The sequence below is a fragment of the Myotis myotis genome, unplaced genomic scaffold (assembly GCF_014108235.1).
Source record: "Myotis myotis isolate mMyoMyo1 unplaced genomic scaffold, mMyoMyo1.p scaffold_m19_p_12, whole genome shotgun sequence".
Classification (NCBI taxonomy): domain Eukaryota; kingdom Metazoa; phylum Chordata; class Mammalia; order Chiroptera; family Vespertilionidae; genus Myotis; species Myotis myotis.
The window spans coordinates 65302287-65322125 of NW_023416316.1; the positions used below are offsets into that span (position 1 = coordinate 65302287).

At 42.3% G+C, this 19839-nt stretch overlaps 1 long non-coding RNA gene across 2 annotated transcripts in view; it reads right to left on the reverse strand.

The window, feature by feature from the left end:
- Positions 1–1902: 1902 nt before the first annotated feature.
- LOC118667596 overlaps positions 1903–19839 on the reverse strand; it is a 33097-nt gene continuing 15160 nt past the window's right edge. Inside the window, exons 3-4 of one of the 2 annotated variants that reach the window (XR_004971333.1) lie at positions 14721–14900; positions 1903–2190 (exon numbers count right to left, since the gene is read on the reverse strand). This is a non-coding gene — a long non-coding RNA (uncharacterized LOC118667596). The remainder of the gene's footprint in view (positions 2191–14720; positions 14901–19839) is intronic. The other variant, XR_004971334.1, reaches the window with a different exon arrangement.

Sequence of the window (19839 nt, forward strand, 5' to 3'; positions counted from 1 at the left end):
CGCCAACTTACACAGGGAGAGCAGGAAAGGAGGCAGCTACACTGAAGGTGAACCTACAGGACCAGAAGAAGACAGTTATGCAAAGAACAGGGAGACGGTGCATGAGGCAAACAAAGTTCTTTCTTTTTTTTTTCTTAATTAAATCTTTATTGTTCAGATTATTACATTTGTTCCTCTTTTTTCCCCCCATAACTCCCCTCCTCCCAGTTCCCGCCCCACCCTCCGCCCTCACTCCCCACCCACTGTCTTCATCCATAGGTGCACGATTTTTGTCCAGTCTCTTCCCGCATCTCCCACACCCCTTTCCCCCCAAGAATACTCAGTCCATTCCCTTTCTATGTCCCTGATTCTATTATGATCACCAGATTATTTATTCACTTGATTCTTAGATTCACTTGTTGATAGATGCATATTTGTTGTTCATAATTTGTATCTTTACCTTTTTCTTCCTCTTCCTCTTCTTAAAGGATACCTTTCAGCATTTCATATAATCCTGGTTTGGTGGTGATGAACTCCTTTAGCTTTTCCTTATCTGTGAAACTCTTTATCTGACCTTCCGTTCTGAATGATAGCTTTGCTGGATAAAGTAATCTTGGTTGTAGGTTCTTGGTATTCATCACTTTGAATATTTCTTGCCACTCCCTTCTGGCCTGCATGGTTTCTGTTGAGAAATCAGCTGACAGTCGTATGGGTATTCCCTTGTAGGTAACTGGGTTTCTTTCTCTTGCTGCTTTTAAGATTCTCTCTTTGTCTTTTGCTCTTGGCATTTTAATTATGATGTGTCTTGGTGTGGTCCTCTTTGGATTCCTTTTGTTTGGGGTTCTCTGCGCTTCCTGGACCTGTAAGTCTATTTCTTTCACCAGGTGGGGGAAGTTTTCTGTCATTATTTCTTCAAATAGGTATTCAATATCTTGGTCCCTCTCATCTTCTGGCACCCCTATAATTCTGATGTTGGTACGCTTGAAGCTGTCCCAGAGGCTCCTTACACTATCTTCGTATTTTCGGATTCTTTTTTCATTTTGCTTTTCTGGTTGGGTGTTTTTAGCTTCTTTGCATTTCAAATCTTTGCCTTGATTCTTGCGGTCCTCTGGTCTGCTGTTGGGAGTCTGTATAATATTCGTTATTTCAGTCCGTGTATGTTTAATTTCTAGTTGGTTCTTTATCATAACATCGAGGGTCTCATTAGATTTGTTGAGGATCTCATTAAGTTTATCAGCAGCTTCTAGACAGTTCTTGAGAGACCTTAAAAGTGTGGTTCTGAACTGAATATCCTCCATTGACAGTTTTGTCCTGTTTCTTTGTCTCCGCATTTTTTTTATGTTTTCTTGGTGCACCCCCTAGTGGTCTTTGTGTGCAGTCCTCCTATAGTTAAGACTTGATTGTTGTAGTTAATACTAGGGGGATTTGACCTCCAGGCCAGCTGGCTGTGAGAATCAGCTGTGTCTGCAGTGGGAAAACTTCTGTCCTCTAGGGAGGTGCTAATCTGGCGTTTGCCTGAGGCTATCTGGCAAATGGCTCTGCACAGGGCTTGGGCGAGGCGGGTGGGTTGCTCGGGCTCGGGATCAACAGGGTGGGCCGGAGAGAGCAGTTATGGCGGCTCTCAGTTCCGTCCCTAGAGGCTCTGCCTCACAGAGTCCCAGCAACCGCTGCAAACCTCGGAGAGAAAGCTGCCTTCGAGTTCCGACTGAAGCCAGACAGTCCCGCTTCTCCCGTTTGAGTCTGGGTCCCTAGAGACTCACCCGGCTCTGGAGCTCTGAATCTGAGACTCCCTCCCGATTGAAAGCACCAACCGCGCCCTCCGCCGCCAGCCTGCTCCGCGCTCTCCGTACCTGAGTATTTCACTTCAGCACTGCACCTCCTCTGAGTCTGGGTATGATACTCTCTTTCCTCCTAGTTGTAGAATTTCCACTCAGCCAGCCTTCCTGTGGTTCTGGATGATGTCCGTTCTGTCTTTTAGGTGTGTTTTGATTTGGTTGGTCAAGGCAGCAATCTCCGGCATTAACCTATGCTGCCATCTTGGTTCTCTCCCGCAAACAAAGTTCTTGAGGTTGGAAAATAAAAACTGGTGCCAATTTGCAAAGCCATGTCACGTGACTTCTCTCTGGTAGTCAGCAGCCAAGTAAAGCACACGGAAGGCATATTTTGGATTGACGCAGAGTTTGGGAATTAGCAGTCGGTGTCACTAAGGGTCTAGAAGGTGGAGAATATGAGAATGTTAATATTCCCCAAGAGATCAGAGACCCAACATTTACCCAACAGGACTCTTTTCTTTTCACCCCTACTTCATTCTGGCAGAGATCTGAATGTGTCCAGTCCATCGCCGAGACATGGAGACACTCAGAACCGTGGAGCAGATTTCACTAAAGCTGGAGGAGTCTGGACTAGACGTGAAAGTTCACATCACTGGGATTATATCATGTCTTAGAAGACAGGCATCCTCTATTCAGCAACCAATGGAGCTCAAGGCAGCACTGTTTTTCAGTACTTTTCTATAATTCCATCCCCCAACTCAGGAAATATTGCAAAATCTGTGATAACTTGCTGTGTCTCGTATTATCTACCATCAACATAAATCAAGCCTTCGTGTTTGTAATTTATGTTTCAGCACTTAGAGGATACCTTGCTTGTTATCTTAAATAGATAAATCAAATCAAAATTTTCTTAATAAAATATGAGAAATGTCATTAGACCTCTGATTTATTTAAAGATGTCTAACATTCCTGATCTCCATTTATTTCAAGTTTTTAGGAAGAAAAAATGGTTAGCTGGAGCACCCTGCTCTCATTTTTATTCCTTCATTTAGGAGATTACATCGCAGGCTCAAACCATTTTTAATAAATAGATATGCAATTTTTAACTGTTGATGTTTTTAAAAGAATAAACATGATCAAGATTAATTCTTGCAGTCCCAGATAGTCTCAAATAATAGATTAGTCTGCAAAGCACAGTTGATTCATGTCTGATAGTCAAGCCTTTTTTTTTTTTTTTTTTAGCTTCATCCATATTTACAGGCATTTACTCCTTTGTTTGCTGAGACATATGCAATTGAAGAACTGAATATGGACAGAACACTAAAAGGTGGCACATACCAATTACCAAGCTTACAAGTTGTATATACAGTATATTCAAAAGGAATGACTGGAATATAGCAAATTAACGTGGTAAAACAAAGAGAAAATGGTGTCCATGGATTACAGAGAGATCCTTTTCAAAAACAGAATGCCAACAGATCAGAATGAAATAAGTGAAAAATAAATAAAGAAGAAACTTTTGGAGGTGATGGACAGGTCTAAGGCATAAACTGTAGTTGCTGGTTTCACTGGTGTATATGTACTCAAACCCATCAAGTTACATACATTATATAAAAACAGACTGTATGCCAATCATACTTCAATATTAAGTGGTTCTTTAATATAAAAAGAAACAAAACAATTACATAAATGGAAAACACTGAAAGACAAAACCGAAGTCCAGATCAGCACTCAGAAGAGGAATGGAGTTATGTCCATCAGGTCACAAGTTAGAAACTGATTCTCTGTTTCAGGTGCCTCCTTATTTATATTTTCCATCTGAGAGTCTGAGGGGCAGAAGGTTTGTTGCTGACCTTGGAAATAATTACCAACTTTCTTCATTTATTACTTGAATGACTTCTGTTCTCCTTGTATTGGTGAACATATATAATGTAGATGCTGATGAAAACTCAGGCAAAACAATATAATGGAGCTAGTCACTGGTTTTACAGTTTCTGAATGGTCAGCAAAAGAATTCATAGTCTGACATCATTTTGGAGGAACTTAACATGTTGATATCTTTAGTATTTGCCAAATCATAATATTTAGCAATGTTGAACATCAAAGTGATATTTGTGGGGTTTTTAAAATATACTTTTATTAATTTCAGAGACAAAGGGAGAGGAAGATAGGAACATCCAATGATGAGAGACAATCATCAATTGGCTCCCTCCTGCATGAGACCCCCTACTGGGGCTTGAGCCTAAAACTCTGGCATGTGCCCTGACTGGGAACTGAACCATGACCACCTGGTTCGTAGATCTATGCTCAACTACCGAGCCACATCAGCTGGACCAAAGTAACAGTTATTGTGAAAGGAGAAATAATCCATGATGGAAAGGTTAAAATACAAAAGCAAAGTAGTAATTCCCAAGGTCATTCCTACTCAGTGTTGACTAAACATAATAAAGCATAGAACTGGGGGGGGGGGGGGGGAGGGACTTAACCAGGCTCAGCAACTAAGTAGCCGAGTGACCTAGAAAAACTCAGGAGCTCAGTTTCATCAGGTACAAGGTAAGAGTAGGAGACAGTGTGATTCCATGGTCCTCATTTAGCCATGAAGTTCTGTGCTTGACTCTCAGAGCCACAATACTGCTGCCTCCATGGAGTATAGATTCTTATATATTAGTTTCCAACTTTTAAGTATGCTTAACTGATAAATTCCTGGCTGTCTAATAAAAGAATCCATTTCCTAGCCTAGGTCTTGCTACCCTTGAGAAATACTGAGCAATAACAGTGAAAGGGATTTTAAAATATTTGTGTAAACTCAAGCCTGAAGCAGCATCCTCCTTTCAATTTCAGTTCTACTCCTTACATGACTTCTTCCAAACCAGAAGTCCTTGGATGCTCTTCTCTCCTCTCATTTACGGTAGTTTAATGCCATATTGTACACACACTACTCATTCTACTCACACTACTCCTTGCACACGCATTACCTCTACACTCTGCGCACACATTACAGAACAATCAAGAGTAATAAGAATCATACGGTCCAAGAACAAATGGTGCAAACAGTGCCGTTTACCAGTGTCAACTTAAAAGCCTCTAAATATTTTAAAGGTTAAATAAGAAAGAATTGCTTTCTAGTCCCAAAGAGGCATACCTGTGGACAGTTAGGAAAAAGAGTAACAGGATCCTCAGTCATATCTAACACACAGCAAAGCCGCTTCTTAAGAAAAATAAAGAAGAAAAATGGCTACCACTTAAGCTTCAATGGGCAAAGGTCAAGTTGCCCAAACTAATTTTAAACAGGGATTTATAGGACCAGACAGCCTAATGCTGAGTCTCTTTTCCCCCATTTTCAGATTCCCAATTTCTGTGGCTGACCTTCCGGGAAGGTTGCCTATTCCCTACAATGGTAATGAATAAAACAAATGAGCAACCAGATGCTAAAAGAATGAGGAAAGTCTCATTACCTGCAGCTCAAAGTCAAAATTCAAAGTTGCTATTCCGTAGCCTCTCCAATAAGATAAAAGAGAAAAATTCAGAGACTTCAATTTACTCCCCAGAGACAAGTCACCCCATTCAATAAAAGACTTCACAGCCCTCCTCTGCAGCTATTGTGAGGAGCCCTTTCTACCCATATTCCTATTAACACAATAGCATAACACGCTCTGGCGTACATTGGAGTAATGGAATAGCAGTTCCTTCCAGCATTTCCGGTGCAGGCATGGCGAGCAAGGTTGTAGTGGAACCTTGTGCCTCCTGGTCCAGCAATGCGTTTCCTACAAAGCTGTGGTGGGTTGTGGAGATGGAGTGGGTTGAAATGGGCCAACCAGGAGGTGGAAGGTCTGACTCTACCTAATGATCTACAGGGAAAGCCAAGTATGCCTTGCAATTTCCTGGGCCCGGAGAGAAAGGAGAATTGCTCTGCCTCTCCCAATTCGTGGACGATTCCAGGAATCTCACATCCTGAACATCCCTTTGCTCTGTTTGGTGGGTCCTGAGCAGAAGCCTCAAACACCACATCTAAAATGCAAGGAGTGTGTTATAGGGAGATAGGAACGTGCCCCACACCCCGGCTCTAGCCACGGCTCCTTCACCATACCCGGAGATTCAGCATCATAAAACAAGACTCATTAGAAATGACTGCTTTCTGATGGTCTTCCGTGCTAAGCCTGGAACGAAGTGAAATCTCACTCAAACTACCCTGGCCTCAGAGAGTACTGAGGCCGAAAAATGGGTCAGTGTCTCAGCCCGTCAATCTGATGGTCATGCCTGATCCGCTTTAACTTAACCAGTGAACCATGACACTCCCTGTCTAAGGCTGAGGCATCCTTCCCCAATTCTCAATTATTCTTCTCTCAAATCCAGGTTTTCTCCAACAGCAATCAAAGTATTTTGGGCAATTCCTGGTTTCCTTCCAAGGTTGAAGGGGCTAGAAGGAAACTGGTTCATGTTAACACAGGCCCCACACCCAGGGCTGGGATCAGCAGGGGCTTTTATTCTAAAAAAACTGCCTGTGCAAGAGGCTTTCCAGCAGAACAAGAAAGAAGAGAAGCTTATGATCCGGACAAATGTTCTGAGAGGTATGCGGAGTTTGAACTCCAATTGAAAAGGACCCTATTGCCAAAACCGGTTTGGCTCAGTGGATAGAGCGTCGCCCTGCGGACTGAAGGGTCCCAGGTTCGATTCCGGTCAAGGGCATGTACCTGGGTTGCGGGCACATCCCCAGTGGGAGATGTGCAGGAGGCAGCTGATCGATGTTTCTCTCTCATCGATGTTTCTAACTCTCTATCTCTCTCCTTTCCTCTCTGTAAAAAATCAATAAAATATATTTAAAAAAAAAAAAAGAAAAGAAAAGGACCCTATTACAAAATATTCTTCTTAAAAACGGAGCCACCATCTTGAGTTCTCAACATCTAACTTGTTAAAACAGATACAATAGATAGAGAAACAAATCAAATAAGCCTTGAGGAAACATCAACCTCAGAATGTGGGACATTCTACAGGACTCCTGACATGGTTTCTCCAACAAGTTGAGGCATTAAAAGTGTGTGTGTGTGTGTGTGTGTGTGTGTGTGTGTGTGTGTGTGTAATGATGTAACAACTGATTGCAATGTGCGCACTATATTTGGATCCTCATTTGCACAAACCGAATGTGAAAAGTCTCTCGCAATAATCAGGAAAATGAAAATGTAGACTGAGTATTAGATGACATTAGTGAAAAGTTCTTATAAGTTATAAGTCTATCCTGATACTTGAAATTTTCTTTCATATTCTCAAGAAAAAGTAGGGGAGTAGATAAAACAAAATGGGCAAAATGCTGATTACTGCTGAAGCTGAGTGATAGCTAGGTGCAGGTGCCTTCTAGTCTCTTGTGAATATTTCAAAATTTCTATAATAATAAAGGTTTTAAAAGCCAATGTACCATTAATCTAAAAAAGTACATAAATATCATTATTACAACAAAATTTAATGTAGCACAGAATGGAAATAATCTAATTGTCCTGCAGTAGAAATTTAAAAAAAAAACTATGATAAACTGATCTGATGAAAATTATGCAGCTATTAAAATGACAATATGGAAGAAAGCAACAAAGAAAATGCTTGTGGAATTATTATTTTTACAATATGGACTACATCCACATTATGATCATAACTCTTTAAAATCTGTGTTAATGCCTGGCCCGCATTGCTCAGTGGTTAAGCATCGACTTATGAAGCTGGAGGTCACGGTTTGATGCCCAGGTTGTGTGCTCCAGCCCTAGTATAGGGCATGCAGAAAGCAGCCAATCGGCAGTACTCTCTCATCAATGATGTTTCTCTCTCACCCTCTTCCTCTCCCTTCCTCTCTAAAATCAATAAAAATATATTTAAAAAATAAAATCTGTGTTAATAAAAACAAAGTAAAATAACAAGAAAACAAAATATCATAAAGTATGCTGAAATATATTTTTTCTTTTTGATGATATACTACTGATTTTGAAACAAATAAAAAGCTGACGTGGCCTGGCTGGCGTGGCTCAGGGGTTGAGCATCGACCTATGAACCAGGAGGTCATGGTTCGATTCCCGGTCAGGACACATGTCCTGGTTGCAGGCTCAATCCCAGTGTGGGGCATGCAGGAGGCAACCTATCAATGATTCTCATTATTGATGTTTCTATCACTCTCTCCCTCTTCTTTCCTCTCTGAAATCAATAAAAAATATTTTTAAAAAACACCTGACCTGAACAAAATAGCAACAAGTTGTTATGAACCTTGTATGCTGAAATGTAGCATATTGCAGTAGAAATAACACTGTCTTTGGAGAGAGACAATGTGGGAAAGTTGTTTAAACAATCGGAGAATCAGTTTCCTCATCTACCCTTCAGGGATGCTGCCAGGATGAGAGGTGTAAGTGCCTATCACAATACCTGGCATGTAGTGAAAGTTCTGTAAACAGTACTTATAACTACTGTCATATTAAAGATTGAAGAGTTCTGAAAAATAGAAAAAAAGGGAAGAGCGCTGGTGGTGAAGTGCACACAGATTGGAACAGTAATATGTGTTTTGCACACAAAAAATGAATGAAAGGCAAAATGCACTGAGGCTTTAAAATCTTATCTGGGCCAGTTTGAGGTAAAGGCTAGTTGGAGGGGCTAAAGATTGTATGAGGGGCTGGTGACTGGGGCAATGGCGCGCAGCGTACAGGTGAGTAAGCTTTCCCTGTAGAAAGAATGGGAGAGCCATATAACCCCTCACTATATGCAAACTATCCTGCATCTTCAAGGCAAAGCCTGGAGTTCTAGAGAAAGGGGGAGATGAACATGATAGGAAGAAACTAAGAAAAAGAACCTAGAGGACCCCAGATCTTAATAGCACAAGACATGTTCAAGTGCCCTTATGTGGGGCAAGAGAGGTGGGGCAGAGACAGACAATCGCTGAGGTTGTTATGACAGGTGACAGAGTTGATGACATGGAATTCATGTGAGATTATCTCCTTCTGTCTCTCCATCCTAGAAGATGAGAAAATTAGGTTCAGGAAGGGGAAGGTTCCAGGTACTATGGCAAGATTCTAGGGCAAAGCTATGCCTGGAACTCTGGCCAATAGGCCCTGAAACCAGTGCCCTTGTCATATGTCAGTATGCCATCCTCCAAGATGGTGCATCCCATTACCATCACCAAGTCAATTCGTTTTACCCATATTTATTAAATATCTGTAGCTTTCCATGTCTTACAGCAAATGATAAAATGTGAACACATATTCTTTTCACTGATATCTCACATCCAAAGCTCCTACTGACTTCAAATTAGAGAATGTATTTTCTGGAAAAACCTACATTTTGGGGTGTGTTCGTCCTGGAGCGCTCGCTCATACAAATTCTGGCTTCCTGGCAAAAGTTTCTTTCCCCTCCTGCCCCCTTTTTCCCCCGGAATCATGCCTCTTCTCTTCTGGCTCCCTCCCACCCCACCCCCTTCTCTAGAGATCCCTTGTGGTTTTTAGGTTAGAAATTCCAATGGAAAAATACCTGGTCTCTGCCGTGTGATCTCTCTGGACCTGCAAGCTTCCAACCAACCATCCTTCAAAGCCACCTGCCGCGGAGGCACAACCGACAGCCCTCAAGAAGCAGCCCCTATTATCCATGAATGAGTGAGATCATGTGGTATTTTTCCTTCATTGACTGGCTTATTTCACTTAGCATAATGCTCTCCAGTTCCATCCATGACGTTGCAAATGGTAAGAGTTCCTTCCTTTTTAGAGCAGCATAGCATAGAGACCATTATAAACTTTTGAACAATAATAGATACAGAGGCAGAGCTGCCTCAAACAGATTGTCAAACTGCAGCAGGAAGGCCGGGGAGGGTTGGGGGGCAGGAGGTAAGGGGGTAAGAGATCAACTAAAGGACTTGTATGCATGCATATAAGCATAACCAATGGACATAAGACACTGGGGGATAGGGGAGGCTAGGGGACTGTCTAGGGCGGGGGGATAAAATGGACACATATGTAATACCCTTTGTAATATTTTAAGCAATAAAATATATATATATATATATATGAAGCAGCAGGCCCTGCTCTGAAGAGCAAGGTCTCCGGGCATCGGATTACAGGGACATGTGAAGAGGACGCTATCACATATCCTCCTTTCCAAAGCCAACTCTGAGCACCATTTCCTAAGAGCTGCAGGACACGTGGTGTGCCACACAGGAGGGCCGAGTGAAGGCTCCCGGGAAATGGCCCCTCTCCGCAGCAGAGCAGGAAGCCAGCGCTGGACTGGGCACATGTACACGACGGAACACTACTCAGCCTTAAGAAAGGATGAAATAGCATCACTTGCAACAGCATGGATGGGCCTTGAGAACATTATGCTAACTGAATAAGTCACAAAACCATATGATTTCACTCATATGTGGGACATAAAACTGAAACTTATGACCACAAACAGCAGTGTGGTGGTTGCCAGGGGGGAGGGGGTGTGGGGAGAAGGGGTCCATCCTGATATGAGGTGACAGGAGAAGATTTGACTTTGGGTGGTGGGCCCTTAGAAATCCACACATGAAACCTATATGTTCATGTTGACCAATGTCACCCAAATAAAATTTAATTAAAAAATAAAAAGAAGAAGCAGAGTAGGAAGCCCCTCCAGTGCTGGGCACCACACTGACAGAGCACTTTCCATGTGTTACTTAATGTTTTTCCTTTTTTCTTTCCTTAGTTCACTCAGCTTTATTCTTTCAAGTACCTCACAGTAGTCCGTACACATTGTGTCACTGTTACTAAGGTTGCATTTGGAGATGATTAGAACAAGGAGACTGCCCGTGCTAGGGCCAGAGAAAACCTATTTCTTCAGACTGCCAGATATATATTCTTTGGAAGAGTTCCACTATTTTTCGGATGACAGAGCATTTAAAGATATATACTAACATGTATACTTTAAAATTTTTCTTAAAATACACTGTGGGCATAAAGAATGCTAAATACTCTGAGAGTTTTGCCTTGTCCAAGCACATCCATCCTTCTGTTCAAAATCGGTCCATTTCCTGCAGCTGGGTGCTGCCAGGAGAACGCCCCCAGGAGGAGTGATGGAGCTCTAGGATGACACGGCCCCCCACCTGGCAGACTCTTTCACGATGTCCCACAACCTGACCACTGATTTACATCCTTCTCCGTGGCATGCTTGCTGCACCTAAAATATTAATAGGGTCTTGGTATCTGTCATTCCTAATTTCAGAGAGTAATAAGGACACGCTGAGCCATCGTGCTGATGGATTTGCAGAATATGTTCAGCGTAGCTCTCATTACTCAGCTAAGTTACTGTATTTTTCAGGCGCTTTTTCTCCACTAATCATTTTTGACATTTCACAATTTGTCACCTGCAACTCTGCACACTTGTTGCTTAGATGTCTACTTATTATGTATTTCACAATGTCTTTATCGCAACTCTTTATTAAATAATTATTGTGCCCCAACACATAAGGACAAAATCTTGACAAACATCTGGGGAACTTTGCTAAGATATGAGTAGATTACTAAACCTGGAACAAGAATGGTATGTTCTTATTTTGAAATGAGAAAACTGAAGCAAAAGTTAAATAACTTCCTAAGAACCACGAAAATCTAATATTATCTAATTCTAGAAGCTTGAAGTGTACTAAGTTTAGATTTGAAACATGCATTTAACAAAGGCAAACAGGTATTTATCTTGGTTAGAGTATATGATTCAAATATAATTGAAAAGGTAACTAATAAGTATTTTTTTATTGTTACCTAAAAAGCAAATTCTCTCTTAAGATAATGATTCTTATCCTTCTTAATAGGTGAATGTCATCATAACCACATGTTTCCCCAGTCTTTTTACACTCCTCAGTCTAGTCCCACTATCATTTCTAAGAGATCAATATTTAATCTGCCCCAAATGGGATGGTAGAGGGCAAAATGTGGTATAAGCCACAGCGCTAAGTTAAAAGGCTTTATGCTTCATATCCAATTACATATAGCACAGTCTGCCTCTAAATACGCAGGATGATCAGTGATCGTACTATACTGCAGATGATTGTGTTACTGCATTGTGTTACATGCTGTAGTAGCCTCGCCCCCCAGGAACAGGGCTCTGATGAGTGGATAAAAAAGTTGTGGAGCATTTACACAATGAAATACTATGCAGCTGTAAAAAGGGGATCCCTTACTCTTTGGGACAGCATGAATGGACCTGGAAAATATTACGCTAAGTGAAATAAGCCAATCTGAGAAAGACAAATATCACATGATCTCACTTATTTGTGGAATCTAATGAACAAAATGAATTGACCAACAAAATAAGGCCTGAAGCATGGAGGCATGAAACAGACTGACATACCTCGATGTGGGGTTGGGAGGATGAGAAGCGATAAACCGAAGAACTTATACGCACAGCCCTTGGACACAGGCAATAGGGTAGTGAAAACCTGGGGGTGGAGGGGGTAAGAGGCTGGAAGGAGAAGGGGACGGGTGAAAATGGGAGATATCTGTAATACTATCAACATTTTTTTTAAAAGGGTGAGGAATGCAGGTGGAACCAGAAAAGAATTTGGTTGCACTGACCCCATCACTGTTTGTGAAATACCTCTTACTGTGGCTTCAAGCAGAAGCAGAAATGCTCTCCATTTAGAGGCTGAAATAGCCTCGATTGTGCTTTATCTAAGGCTGCCTCTATCACAAATCAGATAGAGACACCTTTTTTAAATGTGACAAGTGAAAATAACAACAGGCTGCTTTGTTTCTCCTCCTGGGTCACACCTGAAATGCAAAACAACCCAACCAATCAACCAAACAAAAAAACTGTTGGGGGAGGTGTTTTCAGTGTTCAATATTGTGCAGTTCACGTTCAAATGGATAATCCAGTTCTCTTCTCCTGACCTTGAAGAAGTTGCTTTTCAATCGTAAAATGTAGATCTCAGCCCACCTCCCCAAAGCACTCAATGACTCATTCTATGATAGAGAACGTTGCATAAGACAGGATGCTCGGGAAACAGTGTTGTAATTAACCCCAGAGTCTCCACCAACTCCTTCTTACTTTCCACTCCTGCCACTCGAAATCTTCTGAAAATTAGTTCTCGTTCCATCCTTGGTATTCAGAATATACATAACTACTTCTTGGGTGAATAAAGCTCCCTCGGGGGGTTAAGCTAATCCATCATTCTGATCAGTGATCAGTCCATGTTACTGCAAGGGTAGACAGTATAACAGAAAGTACAAGAGAATGTTGACAACACAAACATCTTGAGAGTTACTTTCCATTTTCCACTGAATTCCTGACACAAGCACTTTCTCTTGGGATCTCTTTTCGGAAAAGCCTAAAGCGGGTGTGGCAGCAGGGGTGATGCAGGTGTGGGAGTGTGTGAGAAGGAAGACGATGGCTCTGAAGGTTCCAACTGATTGACGTTTGCTCCATCATGGACTGAACTGCTCCATAATCTTTTGTATTTTTAAAATATACTCTGCATGTCAACCGTTTGGGCCAGAGAGCAGTTTTCTTTGTCTCAGCCACAATGATACAATTACTTGCTCACGTGGCCACAATAACACCGTTGGGCAATGCTGTGGGCTGCATTGTGTCTTCCCCAATTCCTATGATGAAGCCGTAACCCCCAATGGGATGGTGTTTGGAGATGGGGCTTCTGGCAGTGAATAGGTTTAGGTGAAGTCATGCTGGTGGGGCCTCATGGGATTCGTTTAATTATAAGAGGAGACACCAGAGAGTTTCTCCTTCTCTGTCTCCAAAGAGGTCACGTGACCCCGCATTGAAGTGGCCACTGTCTGGAAGCCAGGAAGAGAGCCCTCCCCAGAGCCCTGCCATGCTGCACCCCGGCCTCACACTTTCAGCCTCCAGAATGATGAGAAATAACGCCTGCTGTCTAAGCCAGCCAGACTACGGTATTCTGTACCACAGGCTGAGCTCACTAAACCTGGTGGAGGGACAGAGTCCTTCGGAAAGAGTCATTTCCATAAACATAGAGTTGTTCTACATGCAATGGACGGTTATTCCATTTGCTTCATACTCACAGTTATGAAAGTTTCATTGAAGAAGACACCCCTTGGCCAGTGTCCAGGGCTGCCCCCCTTAGTTCAGCAAACAGAAGCAGAAGCTCTGAGGAACAAGGGTGAACACCAGCCTCTCAGAAGATGGAGCCGTGAATTCCATTATCTACAGAACGTCCTGCTCCAAAGGCGGCAGACAGAAGCCCAGGCTCTTCCTGGTCCCTGCGTGAAGGGGCCAGGGCCCTGCCACTGGGGAGACCAATGCTGGGGCAGACCTGAGCCTGCACCTTACTCCCCAGGTCTCTATCCAGCAAACAGGAGTTAACTGGGGAGGTCACTGGCCTCCAACACAGAGGAACTTCAAAGGGAAAGAAACTGCTAATTCCACTAGACTAGACTAACCAGGTTTGTTCAGCTCTGACTTTTGCAAACCTGCAGCTTTCCACGGGACACCAGATGGTTCTGTGACATTAGGGCTCAGGCAAGGCCAGTGCAGGCAGCGAGGTCTGAGAGACAAATCAGTTTCTAATAAACTGTTTTCTCCTGCTTTAAAAAAAAAAGGAAAAAGAAGAAAATGTCAACACCATGCAGGCAAGTACAGAGATGAAAATGAGAGCTCTATCCATCGCTACCAGCTTTCTTTTGTTAAATAAAATTGATTTGGATCAATCCGAGGGAACTGCTGGGCGATGCAAGGTTTTACTTTGAGATGCGTCCTTTCTGTTTGTTCGGAGACCTGGGCTCAGCAGGGACACTGCCAGTGTTTTTCCAGCGGCACAATGCAGCTCAACAAGAGTTAAAATAAGAAACCCTACCTGTTTAATCTGCCGGAAAACACGAGAGGAGCAATCAGCTCTGGGAAGAGGCGCTCTGAATGAGGCACGCCTGGCTGCTTTAGGCCATGCTGCTTGTCAGTCTTTCAAAATTCAAGTCATTACCAGATGCTGATCTACTATAATATTGTGATATTTTATCTGATTACACTTACCTGATTGTGCCTTATCTGCTATTCGCCTTCCCATTCTTCCATGTATATTAAATGCAGGTGCTTTTATTATTCTGAGAGCTAGAAAGTGTTGACTGCTCTGAATATAAATGGGGATATTATATCATTAACTTGCTCGGAAAGCAGGGCCATTCACTGTGTAAATCACATGGAAGGTACCTGCTGGAGACACAATAAACCATAATGTCTTGAGAAAGAAAGCAATGAGGAACGAGTAAGGAGATAAACATTTAAGGCATTGTTCAAGAAGGGTAATCTTCACAATCCTATTTGGTTCTTTCAAACTAACATTTGTTGATAATATAACCTTTATATTAGAAACTTTTTTAAGTTCATAAAAAAATAACTTTTTGGCGGGGGGGGAGGCATCATAACATGGAATGTTATCACCAATAGAATTACATAGAAACACGACCACTAGCATTTGATGGCTTGTCTAAGTTAGAAAAACGTTTTGAAAGCACAGGCCTGATCTCTTAGAGCAGTACGCTTTGCTTTGGCAAATATATTCTTACCCTGTTTGGGTGTACGGCTTACACAAAATGAACAAATGGCCAAATGCTTTAAGCATTTCCAGACGTTAAAAGGTGAACAGTTTAGAAAAGTGAATAGTTTGGTTGCAAATTACAAAGGAAGTAAGTAATATGCAGTGAATTAAGGCAGAACCGTGACAATGCGAGGCTGCCCAGCAGTCCGGGGTTATACATTCTTCTTAGTGTCCACTATGTTGGCCCCACGAAAAGTTAACCCACAGTTATTTAAGTGGAAAGCTTCAGAAAAGCCATTTTCGGAGCAAATGTTACATGAGAGTTTACGTGAGCCACTGCCCAGTGTGAGCTAGACCATCAGATGGCCTGTTCATTAATCTGGGTGCCAGATGCCTCTGCCCATGAGGAGCTGGGAGCCAGGCCGTGCAAAGGAACACAAGCTATACTCTTTCCCCGAAGCAGTGTGGCCAGCCACCCTCTGACTATCATGTCCGATGTGTGAGACAGGAGAGAACAAGTGGAAGTGTGGCGGGCAATTAGACAGATATGAGCAGAGCCAGGACAATGGGCCAGGGCCAGGAGGTCACCAGGCAGAAAGCCCTGGGTGCTCAGCAGCTGGCAAAACTGGGAAAACCAAGTCCTTGCCCCCAGGGTAACCTTTCCTCCACTAGCATATCACTGGTCCGGGGGTTTGGACTCCCCACCGCCCACCCCCACCCCCGAACCTTTCCTCTCCTGGCATGTCACTAGTTGTGCCGTAAACCCCCTTGGAGGAGGAACAAGGAGCCAAAGAATGGTCTCAAGTGACTCCCCTGGGCGCCCTTTCAGGCCCACTCCCTTGAGCCTTAACCCCTGGGGATAACATCTAGTCCTCAGGAGTGTTCCAGTTCCAGGCCCAGTAACGTAGCGAAAGCAGACAAGCGATGTCCTGGCTGACCGCAGGGCCAGGTGCATTGACGAGTGCAGCCCTGCCCAGGCACCACCGTTCAGTAGAGACCAAGACCCTGAAAGAACAGGCCTGGAGCGCTGATGAATATTCTATTGAGATCCTTCCCTGAGACCTCCCCTAAAATCCCTGCCCTGGAAAGCCCTAAGGAAGGAGGACTGGGTGTGCTCTACCTCTGGGGAGCACGCCCACACCTTACCTTTACCCCCCTCTCTCTCTCTTCAGATCCAGGGGCCTCTTCTTTTGTCTGTATAACTTGTTTCCTGAACACATTTCTTCTATGGTTCACACCTTCTACCTCTGTGACTTTCTAAATAAACTCTTGCTTATAGTCTGAGTCTTGACTCTGAATTCTTTCTTAGCCAGGACTCAAGTACCAAGATTTGAACCGAGGTCCGGTCAGACTCTACCGACCCAACACCTGGTGCCATTTTCACCGCCACCAATATAAGGACAACTTGGGAACATGAGAAGTAAAGTTCTTTCTCCTGAGCAATCAAGGAGGATGTAGTTTCTATCCTCACTTTCCTCTCAAATTCCATGTGCGGGCACACTGAAGCTGGAGGTGTGGGTGCTACTCCTCTCTCCCTGCTGTTCACCGCTACAAACAAATGCATAGAAAGGTCAATTTTCCTTTAACTGAACAATGCATGTTTAAACCACCTCTGTAAGTCAAGGTTGCCCTTGAATCAATGAATCCTTTATTATTCTTAAACCGTATGCTAGAAAACAAAACATGAACATGGAAGAGGGTTTGGTCTTTCAGTAATTCTGTATTTACACACACTTTCTCAGGAAAGATCTAATAGGTTTCTCTCAACCTGATTAACTTCACTTATTTGTTCATATATAAAAGTATACTTTAACTGGGCATTTTACATTGCTTAGAAGGTCTATTCTTGAAACATGGTTAAAATTAGTGAAAAAGCAAAATAAATATCCCAAATATAAAAGGTGAAACTACAAGGCTTTCAAAAGAGAGTATAGGAGAATATGTTCATGACTTACAGGTAGCCAAGATTTGTTAGGTCAAAGAAAGCAATAACCATAAAAGAAAATAATTAGGTTTCATCAAAATTAAAAACATTTACTCATCAAAGCACACCATTAAAAAAAATGGATAGCCAACCATAGATCTGGAGGAAACATTGGCAAAACACGTATCTGATAAAGGACTATTATCCAGGATATACAAAGAACTGTGACAATTCAACAACAGAAAGACAAACAACCCAATTTAAGATGGGCAAAAGATTTGAAGAGTACTTATATTTACACAAATGGCCAATAAGCACATGAAAAAGTGCTCAATGTCATTGTCATCCGGAAATGCAAATTTAAATCACAAGGGGACACCACTGCACACTAACCAGAACGTCCACAGCTAAAGAGACTAACACCGCCAATCGGAGGATGAGGCGGGGCAGCCTGGTTCCCGGCAGGAGAAAATGACACAACCACGCCAGGAAAAGTCAGGAGTTTCTTTTAAAATGAAAGACACACCTACCCTATGACCAGCAGCTCCACGCATAGGCATTGTACCAATGAAAGTGAAAATGCGTCCACAAAAGAAAGATTTGTGATATTCCTAGCTGCTTTATTCATACAGCCCAAAACAAGAGAGTCCCAGAGACCATCCAGAGAACAGGCCAATAAATGCTGGTAAGCAGCGCAACTAGTAATACCAAAGAACAAATTGCTGATACAGGAGAGAACGTAGATAAATCTCCCAAATATTACTCAGAGCAAAGGAAGTCTTTTTTAAAACATTGATTAACTAATTAATTATATTTTTTTTATTAAGGAAGTCTTACACGAGAGAGTGTATATTGTATGACTTCATTTACATGATGCTAGAATATGCAAAGTTAATCTACAGTGGAAAAAATTCAGAACAGGGGTTGCCCCTGGGGCTTGGGGAAGGGATTCACTGAGAAGGGAAATGATAGAACTTTCTGTATTCCATATCTTGATAGGTTACATGTGTCTAGGTGTTTGTCGAAACTCAGTCAATGCATTCTTAACAAAAATCCTTTAAAAAAATACACCTGTTTGTCCAAATGTTAAAGGCAATGAGGCACACATGTATACAAAGATTATTAAAAATGTGACTTTATTTTAGTCACAGGCCTTTTCTTTTTCTTTTTTTTTCTTAAGACTTTTTATTGATTTTTAGAGAGGGAGGAGGGGAGAACAAGAGAGAGAAACATTGATATGAAAGCAAAACATTGATGGGCTGCCTCCTGCAGGCTCCTGACCAGGGATCCAACCTGCATTCCAGGCATGTGCCGTGATAGGGAATCCAACGGGCGACTTTTTGATGCACAGATGATGCCCAGCCAACTGAGCCACACCAGCCAGGACATGACATAATTTTTTAGACTCTGTTTTCAAACATCTAACCATCCTGGCCAGTCTATACCTGCCAAAAACCTGCGATGATAACTGCTGGCACCTCAGAGACCATTTCCAGGCATCTCCTGCCACCCCATTCCTCGTCTCAGAGATGGACAGAGGCTTGCTTGGATTCATGTTCACTCGCCTTTAGATCATCTCATTCATGTACAGAGTTAGGGAATGATGCTGACTCCAAACAAGGAGACGGGTTATTAGGCAACATACCTATCAATCAGCTGCAAGTTTACAGCCCCATGGTAGATGCCAGAGAAGCATGGCAAGGGCAGGAAATGTCTTTGGCTACCAAGGTTATGCTTTCAGACAAGTTGAATGTGTGAACTAAACAAATAAACTGATATTTATATATACATGTATATATGTATATATATGTATATAAATATAAATAATATAAATATCAATAACAAAAGCACTGCATAATCCAGCCTCATAAATCTGTCAAAAATAAAACTAGGCCACTCCAACATATTACTGGCAGGTTTTCCCAGATCACTGATGAAATCTATGCTTTCTCAGCCCACGACATCAAGGTCAAATTCAACTCATGAGACAGCCAAGGCACATCTCCATGAGAACAAGCTGAAGAGCAGAGTTTGCAGAAGCGGGAGAGGAGTGTCTCCCCTGACATTAACATGTCCCTGCACACACCAGTCCTCCGTTGCTCTCACCAGTTAGTCTGCAGGCTTTTCTCCATCACTAGGGACTCACTGAAATCCAGGGGTCTGGGTAAGCAAACACACCGATCCTTTTTAAAAGTCCAAAGAGGTTGAGTAGCTATTTGCTTATAGACTAACTCATCCATCTAGAGATTGATCTCTGTCAAATTCCCGCGATTCTGTTACTCTGTTATTTATGAGGACTGTGGCACCATGTTTCAGAGATTCCCAACCAGTCAGCACTGATGGGTAGGCATTTTTGTTCTCACTCAGTGGCAAGACACATATGTAATAAATCCTTAGGAACTTTATCTCCTTCAGTTAGACTCAAAATAACTGCTGACTCAATGATTTGCCACAAAATCTGTCCCTGGATAAAAGGGAGGACCACACTCTACAGAAAAGAACTATTTCAATAGTTCAGCATTTCCAAGAACAGAGCAAAATAAGAAACTATGTTCCATGGCTGAGAAATTGTGTCTAAATATTATTATACCATTTTAAATCGGTTCCAAATGGAAAAATAGCAACAGATTAATTGCCCACATAACCATTGGATAAAAAATTTTTTAAAACAAACTCTCTTTTACTTTCAT